This window comes from Dermacentor albipictus, chromosome 1 (assembly GCF_038994185.2).
Source record: "Dermacentor albipictus isolate Rhodes 1998 colony chromosome 1, USDA_Dalb.pri_finalv2, whole genome shotgun sequence".
NCBI lineage: Eukaryota > Metazoa > Arthropoda > Arachnida > Ixodida > Ixodidae > Dermacentor > Dermacentor albipictus.
In genome coordinates, this window is record NC_091821.1 from 2,331,208 (window position 1) to 2,353,303 (window position 22,096).

The 22,096-nt window shown below is 43.3% G+C and overlaps 1 protein-coding gene across 5 annotated transcripts in view; it reads left to right on the top strand.

The window, feature by feature from the left end:
• LOC139054626 (acetylcholinesterase-1-like) overlaps window positions 1-22,096 on the top strand; it is a 1,099,423-nt gene that overhangs the window by 148,320 nt on the left and 929,007 nt on the right. The window contains exon 1 of one of the 5 annotated variants that reach the window (XM_070531942.1): window positions 4,957-5,024. The exons of the other annotated variants lie outside the window; for them this stretch is intronic. The gene's annotated coding sequence lies outside the window, so the exon portion shown is untranslated. Of the gene's footprint in view, window positions 1-4,956; window positions 5,025-22,096 lie in introns of those variants that run through there. 5 annotated transcript variants of the gene reach the window in all.

Sequence of the window (22,096 nt, forward strand, 5' to 3'; positions counted from 1 at the left end):
TCGGCGCTTTCTCTGACCGCTAAAATTACTGTTTTATTTCGTTGCTTTTCGGAATGCTTTTGAGTTACGCTCGGCACATACGAATTTTGCATGCAGTTAGCAAAAGGCATCTTAATCGTGTGACGCAGAAAGTTTCGCCTGTACTGAACTTTGCTGAGACAATTCTTGGCGCTTTCGCTTACCCCTCAAATTACTGTAATTAATTTCGTTGCTTTTCAGAATGCATCTGAGGTACGCTCGGCGCATCCGAATTTTCGATGCAATAAGCAAAAGGCCTCTTAACCATGTGATGCAGAAAGTTTCGCCTCTACTGAACCTTGCTAGGACAATTCTTGGCGCTTTCTCTTACCCCTAAAAAACTGTAAATAATTTCGTTGCTTTTAGGTATGTTTCTGAGGTACGCTCGGCGCATCCGAATTTTCGATGCATTTAGCAAAAGGCATCTTAGCTATGTGACGCAGAAAATTTCGCCTGTACTGAACCTTGCTGGGACAATTCTCGACGCTTTCTCTGACCCCTAAAATTACTGTATATAATTTCGTTGCGTTTCGGAATGCTTTTCAGGTACGCTCGGTAAATCCGAATTTACGATGCAGTAAGCAAAATGCATCTTAACGGTGTGACGCAGAAAGTTTCGGCTGTACTGAACCTTGCTGGGACGATTCTCAGCGCTTTCTCTGACCCCTAAAATTTGTGTAAGTAATTTCGTTGCTTTTCGGAATGCTTCTGAGATACGCTCGGCGCATCCGAATTTTCGATGCAGTTAGCAAAAGCCATCCTAACCGTATGACGCAGTTAGTTTCACCTGTACTGAACCTCGGTGGGACAATTCTTGGCGCTTTCTCTGACCCCTAAAATTACTGTAATTATTTAGTTGCTTTTCGGAATGCTTTTGAGGTACGCTCGGGACATCCGAATTTTCGATGCAGTTAGCAAAAGACATCTTAATCGTGTGACGCAGAAAGTTTCGCCTCTAATGAACCTTGCTGGGACAATTCTGGGCGCTTTCTGTGATACCTAAATTTACTGTTATTAATTTTGTTGCTTTTCGGAATGCTTTTGAGCTACGTTCGGCGCATCCGAATTTTCTATGCAGTTAGCAAAAGGCATCCTAACCGTGTGACGCAGAAAGTTTAGCCTGTATTGAAGATTGCTGGGACAATTCTTGGCGGTTTCTCTTACCCCTAAAATTACTGTAAATAATTTCGTTGCTGTTCAGAATGCTTCTGAGGTGCGCCCAGCGCATCCGAATTTTCGATGCAATAAGCAAAAGGCCTCTGAACCGTGTGACGCAGAAAATTTCGCCTGTACTGATCCTTGCTGAAACAATTCATGGCGCTTTCTCTGACCCCTAAAATTACTGTAATTAATTTCGTTGCTTTTTGGAATGATTTGACGTACGCTCGGCGCATCCAAATTTTCGATGCAGTTAGCAAAATGCATCTTAGCTTTGTGACGCAGAAAGTTTCGCCTGTACTTAACCTTGCTGGGACGATTCTCGACGCTTTCTCTGACCCCTAAAATTACTATAATTATTTCGTTGCTTTTCGGAATGATCTTGAGGTACGCTCGGCGCATCCGAGTTTTCGATGCAGTTAGCAAAAGGCATCTTAACCGTGTGACGCAGAAAGTTTCGCCTGCACTGAAACTTGCTGGGACAATTCTTGGCGCTTTCTCTTACCCCTAAAATTACTGTAATTAATTTCGTTGCTTTTCGAAATGTTTCTGAGGCACGCTCGGCGCATCCGAATTTTCTATGCAGTTAGCAAAAGGCATCTTAACCGTGTGCCACAGAAAGTTTCGGCTGTATGAACCTTGGTGCGAAAATACTTGGCGCTTTCTCTTACCCCTAATGTTACTGTTACTATATTTCGCTGCTTTAGGGAATGCTTTTGACGTACGCTCGGTGCATCCGAATTTCGATGCAGTTAGCAAAGGTATCTTAACCGTGTGACCCAAAAAGTTTTGCCTGTACTGAACCTTGCTGGGAAAATTCTTGGCGCTTTCTCTTACCCCTAAATTTACTGTAATTATATTTCGCTGCTTCACGGAATGCTTCTGAGGTACGCTCGGCGCATCCGAATTTCTGATGCAGTTAGCACAAAGCATCTTAACCATGTGACGCAGTTAGTTTCACCTGTACTGAACCTTGCTGGGACAATTCTCGGTGGTTTCTGTGACCGCTAAAATTACTGTAATTATTTCGTTGCATTTCGGAATGCTTTTGAGGTACGCTCGGCACATACGAATTTTGCATGCAGTTAGCAAAAGGCATCTTAATCGTGTGACGCAGAAAGTTTCCCCTGTACTGAACTTTGCTGAGACAATTCTTGGCGATTTCTCTTACCCCTCAAATTACTGTAATTAATTTCGTTGGTTTTCAGAATGCATCTGAGGTACGCTCGGCGCATCCGAATTTTCGATGCAATAAGCAAAAGGCCTCTTAACCATGTAATGCAGAAAGTTTCGCCTCTACTGAACCTTGCTAGGACAATTCTTGGCGCTTTCTCTTACCCCTAAAAAACTGTAAATAATTTCGTTGCTTTTAGGTATGTTTCTGAGGTACGCTCGGCGCATCCGAATTTTCGATGCATTTAGCAAAAGGCATCTTAGCTATGTGACGCAGAAAATTTCGCCTGTACTGAACCTTGCTGGGACAATTCTCGACGCTTTCTCTGACCCCTAAAAATTCTGTATATAATTTCGTTGCGTTTCGGAATGCTTTTCAGGTACGCTCGGTAAATCCGAATTTACGATGCAGTAAGCAAAATGCATCTTAACGGTGTGACGCAGAAAGTTTCGGCTGTACTGAACCTTGCTGGGACGATTCTCAGCGCTTTCTCTGACCCCTAAAATGTGTAAGTAATTTCGTTGCTTTTCGGAATGCTTCTGAAATACGTTCGGCGCATCCGAATTTTCGATGCAGTTAGCAAAAGCCATCCTACCCGTAAGACGCAGTTACTTTCACCTGTACTGAACCTCGGTGGGACAATTCTTGGCACTTTCTCTGACCCCTAAAATTACTGTAATTATTTCGTTGCTTTTCGGAATGCTTTTGAGGTACGCTCGGCACATCCGAATTTTCGATGCAGTTAGCAAAAGACATCTTAATCGTGTGACGCAGAAAGTTTCGCCTCTAATGAACCTTGCTGGGACAATTCTGGGCGCTTTCTGTGATACCTAAAATTACTGTAATTAATTTTGTTGCTTTTCGGAATGCTTTTGAGCTACGTTCGGCGCATCCGAATTTTCGATGCAGTTAGCAAAAGGCATCCTAACCGTGTGACGCAGAAAGTTTAGCCTGTATTGAAGATTGCTGGGACAATCCTTGGCGGTTTCTCTTACCCCTAAAATTACTGTAAATAATTTCGTTGCTGTTCAGAATGCTTCTGAGGTGCGCCCAGCGCATCCGAATTTTCGATGCAATAAGCAAAAGGCCTCTGAACCGTGTGACGCAGAAAATTTCGCCTGTACTGATCCTTGCTGAAACAATTCATGGCGCTTTCTCTGACCCCTAAAATTACTGTAATAAATTTCGTTGCTTTTTGCAATGATTTGACGTACGCTCGGCGCATCCAAATTTTCGACGCAGTTAGCAAAATGCATCTTAGCTATGTGACGCAGAAAGTTTCGCCTGTACTGAACCTTGCTGGGACGATTCTCGACGCTTTCTCTGACCCCTAAAATTACTGTAATTATTTCGTTGCTTTTCGGAATGATCTTGAGGTACGCTCGGCGCATCCGAAGTTTCGATGCAGTTAGCAAAAGGCATCTTAACCGTGTGACGCAGAAACTTTCGCCTGTACTGAACCTTGCTGGGACAATTCTTGGCACTTTCTCTTACTCCTAAAATTACTGTAATTCATTTCGTTGGTTTTCGGAATGTTTCTGAGGCACGCTCGGCGCATCCGAATTTTCGATGCAGTTAGCAAAAGGCATCTTAACCGTGTGCCACAGAAAGTTTCGGCTGTATGAACCTTGGTGCGAAAATACTTGGCGCTTTCTCTTACCCCTAATGTTACTGTTACTATATTTCGCTGCTTTAGGGAACGCTTTTGAGGTACGCTCGGTGCATGCGAATTTCGATGCAGTTAGCAAAAGGTATCTTAACCGTGTGACCCAAAAAGTTTTGCCTGTACTGAACCTTGCTGGGAAAATTCTTGGCGCTTTCTCTTACCCCTAAATTTACTGTAATTATATTTCGCTGCTTCACGGTATGCTTCTGAGGTACGCTCGGCGCATCCGAATTTCTGATGCAGTTAGCACAAAGCATCTTAACCATGTGACGCAGTTAGTTTCACCTGTGCTGAACCTTGCTGGGACAATTCTCGGCGCTTTCTCTGACCGCTAAAATTACTGTAATTATTTCGTTGCTTTTCGGAATGCTTTTGAGGTACGCTCGGCACATACGAATTTTGCATGCAGTTAGCAAAAGGCATCTTAATCGTGTGACGCAGAAAGTTTCGCCTGTACTGAACTTTGCTGAGACAATTCTTGGCGCTTTCTCTTACCCCTCAAATTACTGTAATTAATTTCGTTGCTTTTCAGAATGCATCTGAGGTACGCTCGGCGCATCCGAATTTTCGATGCAATAAGCAAAAGGCCTCTTAACCATGTGATGCAGAAAGTTTCGCCTCTACTGAACCTTGCTAGGACAATTCTTGGCGCTTTCTCTTACCCCTAAAATACTGTAAATAATTTCGTTGCTTTTAGGTATGTTTCTGAGGTATGCTCGGCGCATCCGAATTTTCAATGCATTTAGCAAAAGGCATCTTAGCTATGTGACGCAGAAAATTTCGCCTGTACTGAACCTTGCTGGGACAATTCTCGACGCTTTCTCTGACCCATAAAATTACTGTATATAATTTCGTTGCGTTTCGGAATGCTTTTCAGGTACGCTCGGTAAATCCGAATTTACGATGCAGTAAGCAAAATGCATCTTAACGGTGTGACGCAGAAAGTTTCGGCTGTACTGAACCTTGCTGGGACGATTCTCAGCGCTTTCTCTGACCCCTAAAATTTGTGTAAGTAATTTCGTTGCTTTTCGGAATGCTTCTGAGATACGCTCGGCGCATCCGAATTTTCGATGCAGTTAGCAAAAGCCATCCTAACCGTATGACGCAGTTAGTTTCACCTGTACTGAACCTCGGTGGGACAATTCTTGGCGCTTTCTCTGACCCCTAAAATTACTGTAATTATTTCATTGCTTTTCGGAATGATCTTGAGGTACGCTCGGCACATCCGAATTTTCGATGCAGTTAGCAAAAGGCATCCTAATCGTGTGACGCAGAAAGTTTTGCCTGTACTGAACCTTGCTGGGACAATTCTTGGCGCTTTTGTCTGATACCTAAAATTACTGTAATTAATTTCGGTTCTTTTCGGTATGCTTTTGAGGTACGCTCGGCGCATCCGAATTTTCGATGCAATGAGCAAAGGCCTCTTAACCGTGTGACGCAGAAGGTTTCGCCTGAAATGAACGTTACTGGGACAATTCTTGGCGCTTTCTCTCAGCCCTAAAATTACTGTGAATAATTTCGCTGCTTTTCGGAATGCTTTTGAAGTACGCTCGGCGCATCCGAATTTGTGATGCAGTTAACACAACGCATCTTATCCGTGTGACGCAGTTAGTTTCACCTGTACTGAACCTTGCTGGGAAAATTCTTGGCGCTTTCTCTTCCCCCTAATGTTACTGTAATTATATTTCGCTGCTTTACGGAATGCTTTTGAGGTACGCTCGGTGCATCCGAATTTTCGATGCAGTTAGCAAAAGGCATCTTAAGCGTGTGACGCAAAAGGTTTCGCCTGTACTGAACCTTGCTGGGACAATTCTCGGCGCTTTCTGTGACCCCTAAAGAACTGTAATTAATTTCGTTGCTTTTCGGAATGCTTTTGCGGTACACTCGGCACATCCGAATTTTCGATGCAGTTAGCGAAAGGCATCTTAATCGTGTGACGCAGAAAGTTTCGCATGTACTGAACCTTTCTGAGACAATTCCCGGCGCTTTCTCTGACCCCTAAAATTACTCTAAATAATTTCGTTGCTTTTCGGAATGCTTTTGAGGTACGCTCGGCGCATCCGAATTTTCGATGTAGTTAGCAAAAGGCATCTTAACCGTGTGACGCAGAAAGTTTCGCCTGTACTGAACCTCGGTGGGACAATTCTTGGCGCTTTCTCTTACCCCTAAAATTACTGTAATTAATTTCGTTGCTTTTCAGAATGCATCAGAGGTACGCTCGGCGCATCCGAATTTGCGATGCAATAAGCAAAAGGCCTCTTAACCATGTGACGCAGAAAGTTTCGCCTGTACTGAACCTTGCTGGGACAATTCTTGGTGCTTTCTCTGATACCTAAAATTACTGTAATTAATTTCGGTTCTTTTCGGAATGCTTTTGAGGTACGCTCGGCGCAACCGAATTTTCTATGCAATAAGGAAAGGCCTCTTAACCGTGTGACGCAGAAAGTTTCGCCTGAAATGAACGTTGCTGGGACAATTCTTGGCGCTTTCTCTCACCCCTAAAAACTGTAATTATTTCGCTGCTTTTCGAAATGCTTTTGAGGTACGCTCGGCGCATCCGAATTTTCGATGCAGTTAGCAAAAGGCATCTTAACCATGTGACGCAAAAAGTTTTACCTGTTCTGAACCTTGCTGAAACAATTCATGGCGCTTTCTTGGACCCGTAAAATTACTGAAATTATTTGGTTCCTTTTTGGAATGCTTTTGAGGTACGCTCGGCGCCTCCGAATTTTCGATGCAGTGAACAAAATGCATCTTAACCGTGTGACGCAGAAAGTTTCGCCTGTACTGAACATGGTTGGGAAAATTCTTGGCGCTTTCTCTGATACCTAAAATTACTGTAATAAATTTCGTTGCTTTTCGGAATGCTTTTGAGGTACGCTCGGTGCATCCGAATTTTCGATGCAGTTACCAAAAGGCATCCTAACCGTGTGACGCAGTTACTTTCACCTGTACGGAACCTTGCTGGGAAAATTCTTGGCGCTTTCTCTTCCCCCTAATGTTACTGTAATTATATATGGCTGCTTTACGGAATGCTTTTGAGGTACGCTCGGTGCATCCGAATTTTCAATGCAGTTAGCAAAAGGCATCTTAATCGTGTGACGCAGAAAGTTTCGCCTGTACTGAACCTTGCTGGGACAATTCTCGGCGCTTTCTCTGACCCCTAAAGAACTGTAATTAATTTCGTTGCTTTTCGGAATGCTTTTGCGGTACACTCGGCACATCCGAATTTTCGATGCAGTTAGCAAAAGGCATCTTAATCGTGTGACGCAGAAAGTTTCGCCTGTACTGAACCTTGCTGAGACAATTCTCGGCGCTTTCTCTGACCCCTAAAATTACTCTAAATAATTTCGTTGCTTTCCGGAATGCTTTTGAGGTACGCTCGGCGCATCCGAATTTTCGATGCAGTTAGCAAAAGGCATCTTAACCGTGTGACGCAGAAAGTTTCGCCTGTACTGAACCTTGCTGGGACAATTTTTGGCGCTTTCTCTTACCCCTAAAATTACTGTAACTAATTTTGTTGCTTTTCAGAATGCATCAGAGGTACCCTCGGGGCTTCCGAATTTGCGATGCAATGAGCAAAAGCCCTCTTAACCATGTGACGCAGAAATTTTCGCGTGTACTGAACCTTGCAGGGACAATTCTTGGCACTTTCTCCTACCCCTAAAATTACTGTAATTAATTTCGTCGCTGTTCGGAATGTTTCTGAGGCACGCTCGGCGCATCCGAATTTTCGATGCAGTTAGCAAAAGGCATCTTAACCGTGTGCCGCAGAAAGTTTCGCCTGTACTGAACCTTGGTGCGAAAATTCTTGGCGCTTTCGCTTACCCCTAATGTTACTGTTATTATATTTCGCTGCTTTACGGAATGCTTTTGAGGTACGCTCGGTGCATCCGAATTTTCGATGCAGTTAGCAAAAGGTATCTTAACCGTGTGACGCAAAAAGTTTCGCCTATACTGAATCTTGCTGGGAAAGTTCTTGGCGCTTTCTCTTACCCCTAAATTTACTGTAATTATATTTCGCTTCTTAACGGAATGCTTCTGAGGTACGCTCAGCGCATCCGAATTTTCAATGCAATTAGCAAAAGGCATCTTATCCTTGTGACGCAGAAAGTTTCGCCTGTGCTGTACCTCGCTGGGACAATTCTTGGCGCTTTCTCTTACCCCTAAAATTACTGTAATCAATTTCGTTGCTTTCGGAATGCTTTTGAGGTACGCTGGGCGACCGAATTTCTGATGCAGTTAGCACAAAGAATCTTAACCATGTGCCGCAGTTAGTTTCACCTGTACTGAACCTTGCTGGGACAATTCTCGGCGCTTTCTCTGACCCCTAAAATTACTGTTTTATTTCGTTGCTTTTCGGAATGCTTTTTGAGGTACGCTCGGCACATCCGAATTTTGGATGCAGTTAGCAAAAGGCATCCTAATCGTGTGATGCAGAAAGTTTCGCCTGTACTGAACCTTGCTGGGACAATTCTTGGCGCTTTCTCTTACCCCTTAAATTACTGTAATTATTTCGTTGCTTTTCAGAATGCATCTGAGGTACGCTCGGCGCATCCGAATTTTTGATGCAGTTAGCAAAAGGCATCTTAACCATGTGCCGCAGAAAGTTTCACCTGTACTGAACCTTGCTTGGAAAATTTTTGGTGCTTTCTCTTACCCCTAAATTTACTGTAATTATAATTCGCTGGTTTACGGAATGCTTCTGAGGTACGCTCAGCGCATCCGAATTTTCAATGCAATTAGCAAAAGGCATCTTATCCTTGTGACGCAGAAAGTTTCACCTGTACTGAACCTTGCTTGGAAAATTTTGGTGCTTTCTCTTACCCCTAAATTTACTGTAATTATAATTCGCTGGTTTACGGAATGCTTCTGAGGTACGCTCAGCGCATCCGAATTTTCGATGCAATTAGCAAAAGGCATCTTAATCGTGTGACGCAGAAAGTTTCGCCTGTACTGAACCTTGCTGGGACAATTATTGGCGCTTTCTCTTACCACTAAAATTACTGTAAATAATTTCATTGCTGTTCAGAATGCTTCTGAGGTGCGTTCAGCGCTTCCGAATTTCGGATGCAATAAGCAAAAGGCCTCTTCACCGTGTGACGCAGAAAATTTCTCCTGTACTGAACCTTGCTGAAACAATTCATGGCGCTTTCTCTGACCCCTAAAATTACTGTAATTATTTCATTGCTTTTGGAATGCTTTTGAGGTACGCTCGGCGCATCCGAATTTTCGATGCAGTTAGCAAAATCCATCATAACCGTGGGACGCAGAAAGTTTCGCCTGTACTGAACCTTGCTGGGACAATTCTTGGCGCTTTCTCTTACCCCTAGAATTACTGTAATTAATTTCGTTGCTTTTCAGAATGCTTCTGAGGTGCGCTTAGCGCATCCGAATTTTCGATGCAGTTAGCAATAGGCATCCTAACCGTGTGACGCAGTTAGTTTCACCTGTGCTGAACCTCGGTGGGACAATTCTCGGCGCTTTCTCTGACCCCTAAAATTACTGTACTTATTTCGTTGCTTTTCAGAATGATCTTGAGGTACGCTCGGCACATCCGAATTTTCGATGCAGTTAGCAATAGGCATCCTAATCGCGTGACGCAGAAAGTTTCGCCTGTACTGAACCTTGCTGGGACAATTCTTGGCGCTTTCTCTGATACCTAAAATTACTGTAATTAATTTTGTTGCTTTTCGGAATGCTTTTGGGGTACGCTCGGCGCATCCGAATTTTCGATGCAGTTAGCAAAGGCATGCTAACCCTGTGACGCAGAAAATTTCGCCTGTACTGAACATTGCTGGGACAATCCTTGGCGCTTTCTCTTACCCCTAAAATTACTGTAATTAATTTCGTTGCTTTTCAGAATGCTTCTGAGGTGCGCTCAGAGCATCCGAATTTTCGATGCAATGAGCAAAGGCCTCTTAACCGTGTGACGCAGAAAGTTTCGCGTGTACTGAAACTTGCTGGGATAATTCTTGGCGCTTTCTCTTACCCCTAAAACTACTGTAATTATATTGGGTTGCTTTTCCGAATGCTTCAGAGGTACGGACAGCGCATCCGAATTTTCGATGCAGTTAGCAAAAGGCATCTTAACCGTGTGACGCTGAAAGTTTCGCTTGTACTGAACCTTGCTGGGACAATTCTCGGCGCTTTCTGTGACCCCTAAAATTACTGTAATGTATTTCGTCGCTTTTCGGAATGCTTTTGAGGTGCACTTGGTACATCCGAATTTTTGATGCCCTTAGCAAAAGCTTCTTAACCGTGTGACGCAGAAAGTTTCACCTGTACTGAACCTCGCTTGGACAACTCTCGGCGCTTTCTCTGAACCCTAAAATTAGTGTAATTATTTCGTTGCTTTTCAGAATGTTTCTGAGGTACACTCAGTGCATCCGACTTTTCGATGCAGTTAGCAAGAGGTATCTTAACCGTGTGACGCAGAAAGTTTCGCCTGTACTGAGCTTTTCTGGGACAATACTTGGCGCTCTCTCTTACCCCTAAAATTACTGTAATTATTTTCGCTCCTTCTTGGAATGCTTCTGAGGTACGCTCAGCGCATCCGAATTTTCGATGCAATTAGCAAAAGGCATCTTAACCGTGTGACGCAGAAAGTTTCGCCTGTAGTAAACCCTGCTGGGACAATTCTGGACGCTTTGTCTCAAACCTAAAATTACTGTAATTAATTTCGTTGCTTTTCAGAATGTTTCTGAGGTACGCTCGGTGCATACGAATTTTCGATACAGTTAGGAAAACGTATCTTAACCATGTGACGCAGAAAGTTTCGCCTGTACTGAACCTCGTTGGGACAATACTTGGCGCTTTCTCTTACCCCTAAAATTACAATAATTAATTTCATTGCTTTTAGGAATGCTTCTGAGGTACGCTCAGGGCATCCGAATTTTCGATGCAATTAGCAAAAGGCATCTTAACCGTGTGCCGCAGAAAGTTTCGCCTGTACTGAACCTTGGTGCGAAAATTCTTGGCGCTTTCGCTTACCCCTAATGTTACTGTTATTATATTTCGCTGCTTTACGGAATGCTTTTGAGGTACGCTCGGTGCATCCGAATTTTCAATGCAGTTAGCAAAAGGCATCTTAATCGTGTGACGCAGAAAGTTTCGCCTGTACTGAAGCTTGCTGGGACAATTCTCGGCGCTTTCTCTGACCCCTAAAGAACTGTAATTAATTTCGTTGCTTTTCGGAATGCTTTTGCGGTACACTCGGCACATCCGAATTTTCGATGCAGTTAGCAAAAGACATCTTAATCGTGTGACGCAGAAAGTTTCGCCTGTACTGAACCTTGCTGAGACAATTCTCGGCGCTTTCTCTGACCCCTAAAATTACTCTAAATAATTTCGTTGCTTTCCGGAATGCTTTTGAGGTACGCTCGGCGCATCCGAATTTTCGATGCAGTTAGCAAAAGGCATCTTAACCGTGTGACGCAGAAAGTTTCGCCTGTACTGAACCTTGCTGGGACAATTTTTGGCGCTTTCTCTTACCCCTAAAATTACTGTAACTAATTTTGTTGCTTTTCAGAATGCATCAGAGGTACGCTCGGGGCATCCGAATTTGCGATGCAATGAGCAAAAGCCCTCTTAACCATGTGACGCAGAAATTTTCGCGTGTACTGAACCTTGCAGGGACAATTCTTGGCACTTTCTCCTACCCCTAAAATTACTGTAATTAATTTCGTCGCTGTTCGGAATGTTTCTGAGGCACGCTCGGCGCATCCGAATTTTCGATGCAGTTAGCAAAAGGCATCTTAACCGTGTGCCGCAGAAAGTTTCGCCTGTACTGAACCTTGGTGCGAAAATTCTTGGCGCTTTCGCTTACCCCTAATGTTACTGTTATTATATTTCGCTGCTTTACGGAATGCTTTTGAGGTACGCTCGGTGCATCCGAATTTTCTATGCAGTTAGCAAAAGGTATCTTAACCGTGTGACGCAAAAAGTTTCGCCTATACTGAATCTTGCTGGGAAAGTTCTTGGCGCTTTCTCTTACCCCTAAATTTACTGTAATTATATTTCGCTTCTTTACGGAATGCTTCTGAGGTACGCTCAGCGCATCCGAATTTTCAATGCAATTAGCAAAAGGCATCTTATCCTTGTGACGCAGAAAGTTTCGCCTGTGCTGTACCTTGCTGGGACAATTCTTGGCGCATTCTCTTACCCCTAAAATTACTGTAATCAATTTCCTTGCTTTCGGAATGCTTTTGAGGTACGCTGGGCGACCGAATTTCTGATGCAGTTAGCACAAAGCATCTTACCCATGTGCCGCAGTTAGTTTCACCTGTACTGAACCTTGCTGGGACAATTCTTGGCGCTTTCTCTGACCCCTAAAATTACTGTAATTATTTCGTTGCTTTTCGGAATGCTTTTTGAGGTACGCTCGGCACATCCGAATTTTGGATGCAGTTAGCAAAAGGCATCCTAATCGTGTGATGCAGAAAGTTTCGCCTGTACTGAACCTTGCTGGGACAATTCTTTGCGCTTTCTCTTACCCCTTAAATTACTGTAATTATTTCGTTGCTTTTCAGAATGCATCTGAGGTACGCTCGGCGCATCCGAATTTTTGATGCAGTTAGCAAAAGGCATCTTAACCGTGTGCCGCAGAAAGTTTCAGCTGTACTGAACCTTGCTTGGAAAATTTTTGGTGCTTTCTCTTACCCCTAAATTTACTGTAATTATAATTCGCTGGTTCACGGAATGCTTCTGAGGTACGCTCAGCGCATCCGAATTTTCAATGCAATTAGCAAAAGGCATCTTATCTTTGTGACGCAGAAAGTTTCACCTGTACTGAACCTTGCTTGGAAAATTTTTGGTGCTTTCTCTTACCTCTAAATTTACTGTAATTATAATTCGCTGGTTTGTGGAATGCTTCTGAGGTACGCTCAGCGCATCCGAATTTTCGATGCAATTAGCAAAAGGCATCTTAATCGTGTGACGCAGAAAGTTTCGCCTGTACTGAACCTTGCTGGGACAATTATTGGCGCTTTCTCTTACCACTAAAATTACTGTAAATAATTTCATTGCTGTTCAGAATGCTTCTGAGGTGCGTTCAGCGCATCCGAATTTCGGATGCAATAAGCAAAAGGCCTCTTCACCGTGTGACGCAGAAAATTTCTCCTGTACTGAACCTTGCTGAAACAATTCATGGCGCTTTCTCTGACCGCTAAAATTACTGTAATTATTTCATTGCTTTTGGAATGCTTTTGAGGTACGCTCGGCGCATCCGAATTTTCGATGCAGTTAGCAAAATCCATCTTAACCGTGGGACGCAGAAAGTTTCGCCTGTACTGAACCTTGCTGGGACAATTCTTGGCGCTTTCTCTTACCCCTAGAATTACTGTAATTAATTTCGTTGCTTTTCAGAATGCACCTGAGGTACGCTCGGCGCATCCGAATTTTCGATGCAATAAGCAAAAGGCCTCTTAACCGTCTGACGCAGAAAGTTTCGCCTGTACTGAACCTTGCTGGGACAATTCACGGCGCTTTCTCTGACCCCTAAAATTACTCTAAATAATATCGTTGCTTTTCGGAATGCTTTTGAGGTACGCTCGGTAAATCCGAATTTACAATGCTGTAAGCAAAATGCACCTTAACGGTGTGACGCAGAAAGATTCGCCTGTACTGAACCTAACTGGGACGAATCTCAGCGCTTTCTCTGACCCCTAAAATTTGCGTAAGTAATTTCGTTGCTTTTTGGAATGCTTCTGAGATACGCTCGGCGCATCCGAATTTTTGATGCAATAAGCAAAAGGCCTCTTATCCATAGACGCAGAAAGTTTCGCCTGTACTGAACCTTGCTGGGAATATCCTTGGCGCTTTCTCTTACCGCTAATCTTACTGTAATTATATTTCGCTGCTTTACGGAATGGTTTTGAGGTACGGTCGGTGCATCCGAATTTTCGATGCTGTTAGCAAAAAGTATCTTAAACATGTGACGCAAAAAGTTTCGCCTGTACTGAACCTTGCTGGGACAATTCTTGGCGCTTTCTCTTACCCCTAAAATAACTGTAATTAATTTCGTTGCTGTTCAGAATGCTTCTGAGGTGCGCTTAGCGCATCCGAATTTTCGATGCAGTTAGCAATAGGTATCCTAACCGTGTGACGCAGTTAGTTTCACCTGTGCTGAACCTCGGTGGGACAATTCTCGGCGCTTTCTCTGACCCCTAAAATTACTGTACTTATTTCGTTGCTTTTCAGAATGATCTTGAGGTACGCTCGGCACATCCGAATTTTCGATGCAGTTAGCAATAGGCATCCTAATCGCGTGACGCAGAAAGTTTCGCCTGTACTGAACCTTGCTGGGACAATTCTTGGCGCTTTCTCTGATACCTAAAATTACTGTAATTAATTTCGTTGCTTTTCGGAATGCTTTTGAGGTACGCTCGGCGCATCCGAATTTTCGATGCAGTTAGCAAAGGCATGCTAACCGTGTGACGCAGAAAATTTCGCCTGTACTGAACATTGCTGGGACGATTCTTGGCGCTTTCTCTTACCCCTAAAATTACTGTAATTAATTTCGTTGCTTTTAAGAATGCTTCTGAGGTGCGCTCAGAGCATCCGAATTTTCGATGCAATAAGCAAAGGCCTCTTAACCGTGTGACGCAGAAAGTTTCGCGTGTACTGAAACTTGCTGGGATAATTCTTGGCGCTTTCTCTTACCCCTAAAACTGCTGTAATTATATTGGGTTGCTTTTCCGAATGCTTCAGAGGTACGGTCAGCGCATCCGAATTTTCGATGCAGTTAGCAAAAGGCATCTTAACCGTGTGACGCTGAAAGTTTCGCTTGTACTGAACCTTGCTGGGACAATTCTCGGCGCTTTCTGTGACCCCTAAAATTACTGTAATGTATTTCGTCGCTTTTCGGAATGCTTTTGAGGTGCACTTGGTACATCCGAATTTTTGATGCCCTTAGCAAAAGCTTCTTAACCGTGTGACGCAGAAAGTTTCACCTGTACTGAACCTCGCTTGGACAACTCTCGGCGCTTTCTCTGAACCCTAAAATTAGTGTAATTATTTCGTTGCTTTTCAGAATGTTTCTGAGGTACACTCAGTGCATCCGACTTTTCGATGCAGTTAGCAAGAGGTATCTTAACCGTGTGACGCAGAAAGTTTCGCCTGTACTGAGCTTTTCTGGGACAATACTTGGCGCTCTCTCTTAGCCCTAAAATTACTGTAATTATTTTCGCTCCTTCTTGGAATGCTTCTGAGGTACGCTCAGCGCATCCGAATTTTCGATGCAATTAGCAAAAGGCATCTTAACCGTGTGACGCAGAAAGTTTCGCCTGCAGTGAACCTTGCTGGGACAATTCTGGACGCTTTGTCTCACACCTAAAATTACTGTAATTAATTTCGTTGCTTTTCAGAATGTTTCTGAGGTACGCTCGGTGCATACGAATTTTCGATGCAGTTAGGAAACGTATCTTAACCATGTGACGCAGAAAGTTTCGCCTGTACTGAACCTCGTTGGGACAATACTTGGCGCTTTCTCTTACCCCTAAAATTACTATAATTAATTTCATTGCTTTTAGGAATGCTTCTGAGGTACGCTCAGGGCATCCGAATTTTCGATGCAATTAGCAAAAGGCATCTTAACCGTGTGATGCAGAAATTTTCGCCTGTACTGAAACTTGCTGGGACAATTCTTGGCGCTTTCTCTTACCCCTAAAATTACTGTAATGAATTTCGTCGCTTTTCGGAATGCTTTTGAGGTACGCTCGGCGCATCCGAATTTGAGTTGCAGTTAGCACAAAGCATCTTAACCGTGTGCCACAGTTAGTTTCACCTGTACTGAAACTTGCTGGGACAATTCTCGGCGTATTCTCTGACCCCTAAATTACTCTAAATAATTTCGTTGCTTTTCGGAATGCTTTTAGAGGTATGCTCGGCGCATCCGAATTTTCGATGCAGTTAGCAAAACGTATCTTAACCGTGTGACACAGAAAGTTTCGCCTGTACTGAACCTTGCTGGGATAATTCTGGACGCTTTCTCTTACCCCTAAAACTACTGTAATTATATAGCGTTGCTTTTCCGAATGCTTCTGAGGTACGGTCAGCGCATCCGAATTTTCGATGCAGTTAGCAAAAGGCATCTTAACCGTGTGACGCAGAAAGTTTCGCTTGTACTGAACCTTGCTGGGACAATTCTCGGCGCTTTCATTGACCCCTAAAATTACTGTAATGTATTTCGTCGCTTTTCGGAATGCTTTAGAGGTGCACTTGGTACATCCGAATTTTTGATGCCGTTAGCAAAAGCTTCTTAACCGTGTGACGCAGAAAGTTTCACCTGTACTGAACCTCGCTTGGACAACTCTCGGCGCTTTCTTTGAACCCTAAAATTAGTGTAATTAATTTCGTTGCTTTTCAGAATGCTTCTGAGGTACGCTCAGCGCATCCGAATTTTCGATGCAATTAGCAAAAGGCATCTTAACCGTGTGACGCAGAAATTTTCGCCTGTACTGAAAGTTGCTGGGACAATTCTTGGCGCTTTCTCTTACCCCTTAAATTGCTGTAATGAATTTCGTCGCTTTTCGGAATGCTTTTGAGGTACGCTCGGCGCATCCGAATTTGAGTTGCAGTTAGCACAAAGCATCTTAACCGTGTGCCACAGTTAGTTTCACCTGTACTGAAACTTCCTGGGACAATTCTCGGCGTATTCTCTGACCCCTAAATTACTCTAAATAATTTAGTTGCTTTTCGGAATGCTTTTGAGGTATGCTCGGCGCATCCGAATTTTCGATGCAGTTAGCAAAACGTATCTTAACCGTGTGACACAGAAAGTTTCGCCTGTACTGAACCTTGCTGGGATAATTCTGGACGCTTTGTCTTATCCCTAATATTACTGTAATTAATTTCATTGCTTTTCAGAATGTTTCTGAGGTACGCTCAGTGCATACGAATTTTCGATGCAGTTAGCAAAACGTATCTTAACCGTGTGACACAGAAATTTTCTCCTGTACTGAACCTTGCTGGGATAATTCTTGGCGCTTTCTCTCACCCCTAAAACTACTGTAATTAATTTCGTTGCTTTTCCGAATGCTTCTGAGGTACGCTCGGCGCATCCGAATTTTCGATGTAGTTAGCACAAGGCATCTTAACCGTGTGACGCAGAAAGTTTCACCTGTCCTGAACCTCGCTTGGACAATTCTCGGCGCTTTCTCTGACCCCTAAACTTAGTGTATTTAATTTCGTTGCTTTTCAGAATGTTTCAGAGGTACACTCAGTGCATCCGACCTTTCGATGCAGTTAGCAAAAGGTATCTTAACAGTGTGACGCATAAAGTTTCGCCTGTACTGAGCTTTGCTGGGACAATACTTGGCGCTCTCTCTTACCCCTAAAATTACTGTAATTAATTTCGCTCCTTCTCGGAATGCTTCTGAAGTACGCTCAGCGCATCCGAATTTTCGATGCAATTAGCAAAAGGCATCTTAATCATGTGACGCAGAAACTTTCGCCTCTACTGAAACTTGCTGGGACAATTCTTGGCGCTTTCTCTTACCCGTAAAAATACTGTAAATAATTTCGTTGCTTTTCGGAATGCTTTTAAGGTACGCTCAGCGTATCCGAATTTGTGATGCAGTTAGCACAAAGCATATTAACCGTGTGTCGCAGTTAGTATCACCTGTACTCAAACTTGCTGGGACAATTCTCGGCGTATTCTCTGACCCCTAAATTACTCTAATTAATTTCGTTGCTTTTCGGAATGCTTTCGAGGTATGCTCGGCGCATCCGAATTTTCGATGCAGTTAGCAAAAGGCATCTTAACCGGGTGACGCAGAAATTTTCGCATGTACTGAAACTTGCTGGGACAATTCTTGGCACTTTCTCTTACCCCTAAAATTACTGTTTTTAATTTCGTTGCTTTTCGGAATGCTTTTGAGGTACACTCGGTACATTCGAATTTTTGATGCAGTTAGCAAAAGCTTCTTAACCATGTGACGCAGAAAGTTTCACCTGTACTGAATCTCGCTTGGACAATTCTCGGCGCTTTCTCTGACCCCTAAAATTAGTGTATTTAATTTCGTTGCTTTTCAGAATGTTTCTGAGGTACACTCAGGGTATCCGACTTTTCGATGCAGTTAGCAAAAGGTATCTTAACCGTGTGACGCAGAAAGTTTCGCCTGTACTGAGCTTTGCTGGGACAATACTTGGCGCTCTCTCTTACCCCTAAAAAACTGTATTAATTTCGATCCTTCTCGGAATGCTTCTGAGGTACGCTCAGCGCATCCGAATTTTCGATGCAATTAGCAAAAGGCATCTTAACCGTGTGACGCCGAAATTTTCGCCTGTACTGAAACTTGCTGGGACAATTCTTGGCGCTTTCTCTTACCCCTAAAATTACTGTAAATAATTTCGTTGCTTTTCGGAATGCTTTTAAGGTACGCTGCGCGTATCCGAATTTGTGATGCAGCTAGCACAAAGCATTTTAACCGTGTGTCGCAGTTAGTATCACCTGTACTGAAACTTACTGGGACAATTCTCGGCGTATTGTCTGACCCCTTAATTACTCTAATTAATTTCGTTGCTTTTCGGAATTCTTTCGAGGTATGCTCGGCGCATCCGAATTTTCGATGCAGTTAGCAAAAGGCATCTTAACCGTGTGACGCAGAAATTTTCGCCTGCAATGAAACTTGCTGGGACAATTCTTGGCACTTTCTCTTACCCCTAAAATTACTGTAATTAATTTCGTTGCTTTTCGGAATGCTTTTGAGGTACGCTCGGCACATCCGAATTTTCGATGTAGTTAGCAAGAGGCATCTTAACCGTGTGACGCAGAAAGTTTCGCCTGTACTGAACCTGGCTGGGAGAATTCTTGGCGCTTTCTGTTACCCCTAAAATTAATGTAAATAATTTCGTTGCTTTTCAGAATGTTTCTGAGGTACGCTCGGTGCATCCGAATTTTCGATGCAGTTAGCAAAAGGTATCTTAACTGTGTGACGCAGAAAGTATCGCCTGTACTGAACCTTGCTGGGACAATTCTTGGCGCTTTCTCTGGCCCCTAAAATTAGTGTAATAATTTGGTTGCTTTTCTGAATGCTTCAGAGGTACGCTCGGCGCATCCAAATTTTCGATGCAATTAGCAAAAAGCATATTAACCGTTTGAGGCAGAAAGTTTCGCCTGTACTGAAGCTTGCTGGGACAATTTTAGATGCTTTGTCTGACCCCTAAAATTACTCTAAATAATTTCATTGCTTTTCGGAATGCTTTTGAGGTACGCTCGGCGCATCCGAATTTTCGATGCAGTTAGCAAAAGGTACCTTAAACGTGTGACGCAGAAAGTTTCGCCTGTACTGAACCTTGCTGGGACAATTCTGGACGCTTTGTCTTACCCCTAAAATTACTGTAATTAATTTCGTTGCTTTTCAGAATGTTTCTGAGGTACGCTCGGTGCATACGAATTTTCGATGCAGTTATCAAAACGTACCTTAACCGTGTGACGCAGAAAGTTTCGCCTGTAGTGAACCTCATTGGGACAATACTTGGCGCTTTCTCTTACCCCTAAAATTACTGTAATTAATTTCGTTGCTTTTCGGAATGCTTCTGAGGTACGCTCGGCACATACGAATTTTCGATGTAGTTAGCAAAAGGCATCTTAACCCTGTGACGCAGAAAGTTTCTCCTTTACTGAACCTGGCTGGGACAATTCTTGGCGCTTTCTCTGACCCCTAAAATTAGGGTAATAATTTCGTTGCTTTTCTGAATGCTTCAGAGGTACGCTCGGCGCATCCAAATTTTCGATGCACTGAGCAAAAAGCATATTAGGCGTTTGAGGTAGAAAGTTTCGCCTGGACTGAACCTTGCTGGGAATATTCTGGATGCTTTCTCTGATCCCTAAAATTACTCTAATTAATTTCGTTGCTTTTCGGAATGATTTTGAGGTACGCTCGGCGCATCCGAATTTTCGATGCAGTTAGCAAAAGGTATCTTAACCGTGTGATGCAGAAAGTTTCGCCTGTACTGAAACTTGCTGGGATAATTCTCGGCGCTTTCTCTGACCCCTAAAATTACTGTAATGTATTTCGTCACTTTTCGGAATGCTTTTGAGGTACACTTGGTACATCCGAATTTTTGATGCAGTTAGCAAAAGCTTCTTAACCGTGTGACGCAGAAAGTTTCACCCGTACTGAACCTCGCTTGGACAAATCTCGGCGCTTTCTCTGAACCCTAAAATTAGTGAAATTAATTTCGTTGCTTTTCAGAATGTATCTGAGGTACATTCAGTGCATCCGAATTTTCGATGCAGTTAGCAAAAGGTATCTTAACCGTGTGACGCAGAAAGTTTCGCCTGTACTGAGCTTTGCTGGGACAATACTTGGCGCTCTCTCTTACCCCTAAAAAACTGTAATTAATTTCGCTCCTTCTCGGAATGCTTCTGAGGTACGCTCAGCGCATCCGAATTTTCGAAGCAATTAGCAAAAGGCATCTTAACCGTGTCGCGCAGAAATTTTCGCCTGCAGTGAAACTTGCTGGGACAATTCTTGGCGCTTTCTCTGACCCCTAAAATTAGTGTAATAATTTGGTTGCTTTTCTGAATGCTTCAGAGGTCCGCTCGGCGCATCCAAGTTTTCGATGCAATTAGCAAAAAGCATATCAAGCGTTTGAGGCAGAAAGTTTCGCCTGTACTGAACCTTGCTGGGACAATTCTGGATGCTTTCTCTGACCCCTAAAATTACTCTAATTAATTTCGTTGCTTTTCGGAATGCTTTTGAGGGACGCTCGGCGCATCCGAATTTTCGATGCAGTTAGCAAAACGTATCTTAACCGTGTGACACAGAAAGTTTCTCCTGTACTGAACCTTCGTGGGATAATTCTTGGCGCTTTCTCTTACCCCTAAAACTACTGTAATTAATTTCGTTGCTTTTCCGAATGCTTCTGAGGTACGGTCAGCGCATCCGAATTTTCGATGCGGTTAGCAAAAGGCATATTAACCATGTGAAGCAGAAAGTTTCGCCTGCACTGAACCTTGTTGGGAGAATTCTTGGCGCTTTCTCTTACCCCTAAAATACCTCGAATTAATATCGTTGCTTTTTCGAATGCTTTTGAGGTACGCTCGGCGCATCCGAATTTTCGATGTAGTTAGCAAAAGGCATCTTAACCTTGTGACGCAGAAAGTTTCGCCTGTACTGTTCCTTGCTGGGACAATTCTTGGCGCTTTCTCTGACCCCTAAAATTAGTGTAATTAATTTCGTTGCTTTTCAGAATGTTACTGAGGTGCGCTCAGTGCATCCGAATTTTCGATGCAGTTAGCGAAAGGTATCTTAACCGTGTGACGCAGAAAGCTTAGCCTGTACTGAGCTTTGCTGGGACAATACTTGGCGCTCTCTCTTACCCCTAAAATTACTATAATTAATTTCGTTGCTTTTCGGAATGCTTTTAAGGTACGCTCGGCGAATCCGAATTTGTGGTGCAGTTAGCACAAAGCATATTAACCGTGTGTCGCAGTTAGTTTCACCTGTACTGAAACTTGCTGGGACAATTCTCGGCGTATTCTCTGACCCCTAAATTACTCTGATTTCGTTGCTTTTCGGAATGCTTTTGAGATATGCTCGGCGCATCCGAATTTTCGATGCTGTTAGCAAGAGGCATCTTAACCGCGTGACGCAGAAATTTTCGCCTGTACTGAAACTTGCTGGGACAATTCTTGGCACTTTCTCTTACCCCTAAAATTACTGTAATTAATTTCGTTGCTTTTCGGAATCTTTTGAGGTACACTCGGTACATCCGAATTTTCGATGCAGTTAGCAAAAGCTTCTTAACCATGTGACGCAGAAAGTTTCACCTGTACTGAACCTGACTTGGACAATTCTCGGCGCTTTCTCTGACCCCTAAAATTAGTGTAAATAATTTTGTTGCTTTTCAGAATGCTTTTAAGGTACGCTCGGCGTATCCGAATTTGTGATGCAGTTAGCACAAAGCATATTAACCGTGTGTCGCAGTTAGTTTCACCTGTACTAAAACTTGCTGGGACAATTCTCGGCGTATTCTCTGACCCCTAAATTACTCTAATTAATTTCGTTGCTTTTCGGAATGCTTTTGAGGTATGGTCGGCGCATCCAAATTTTCGATGCAGTTAGCAAAAG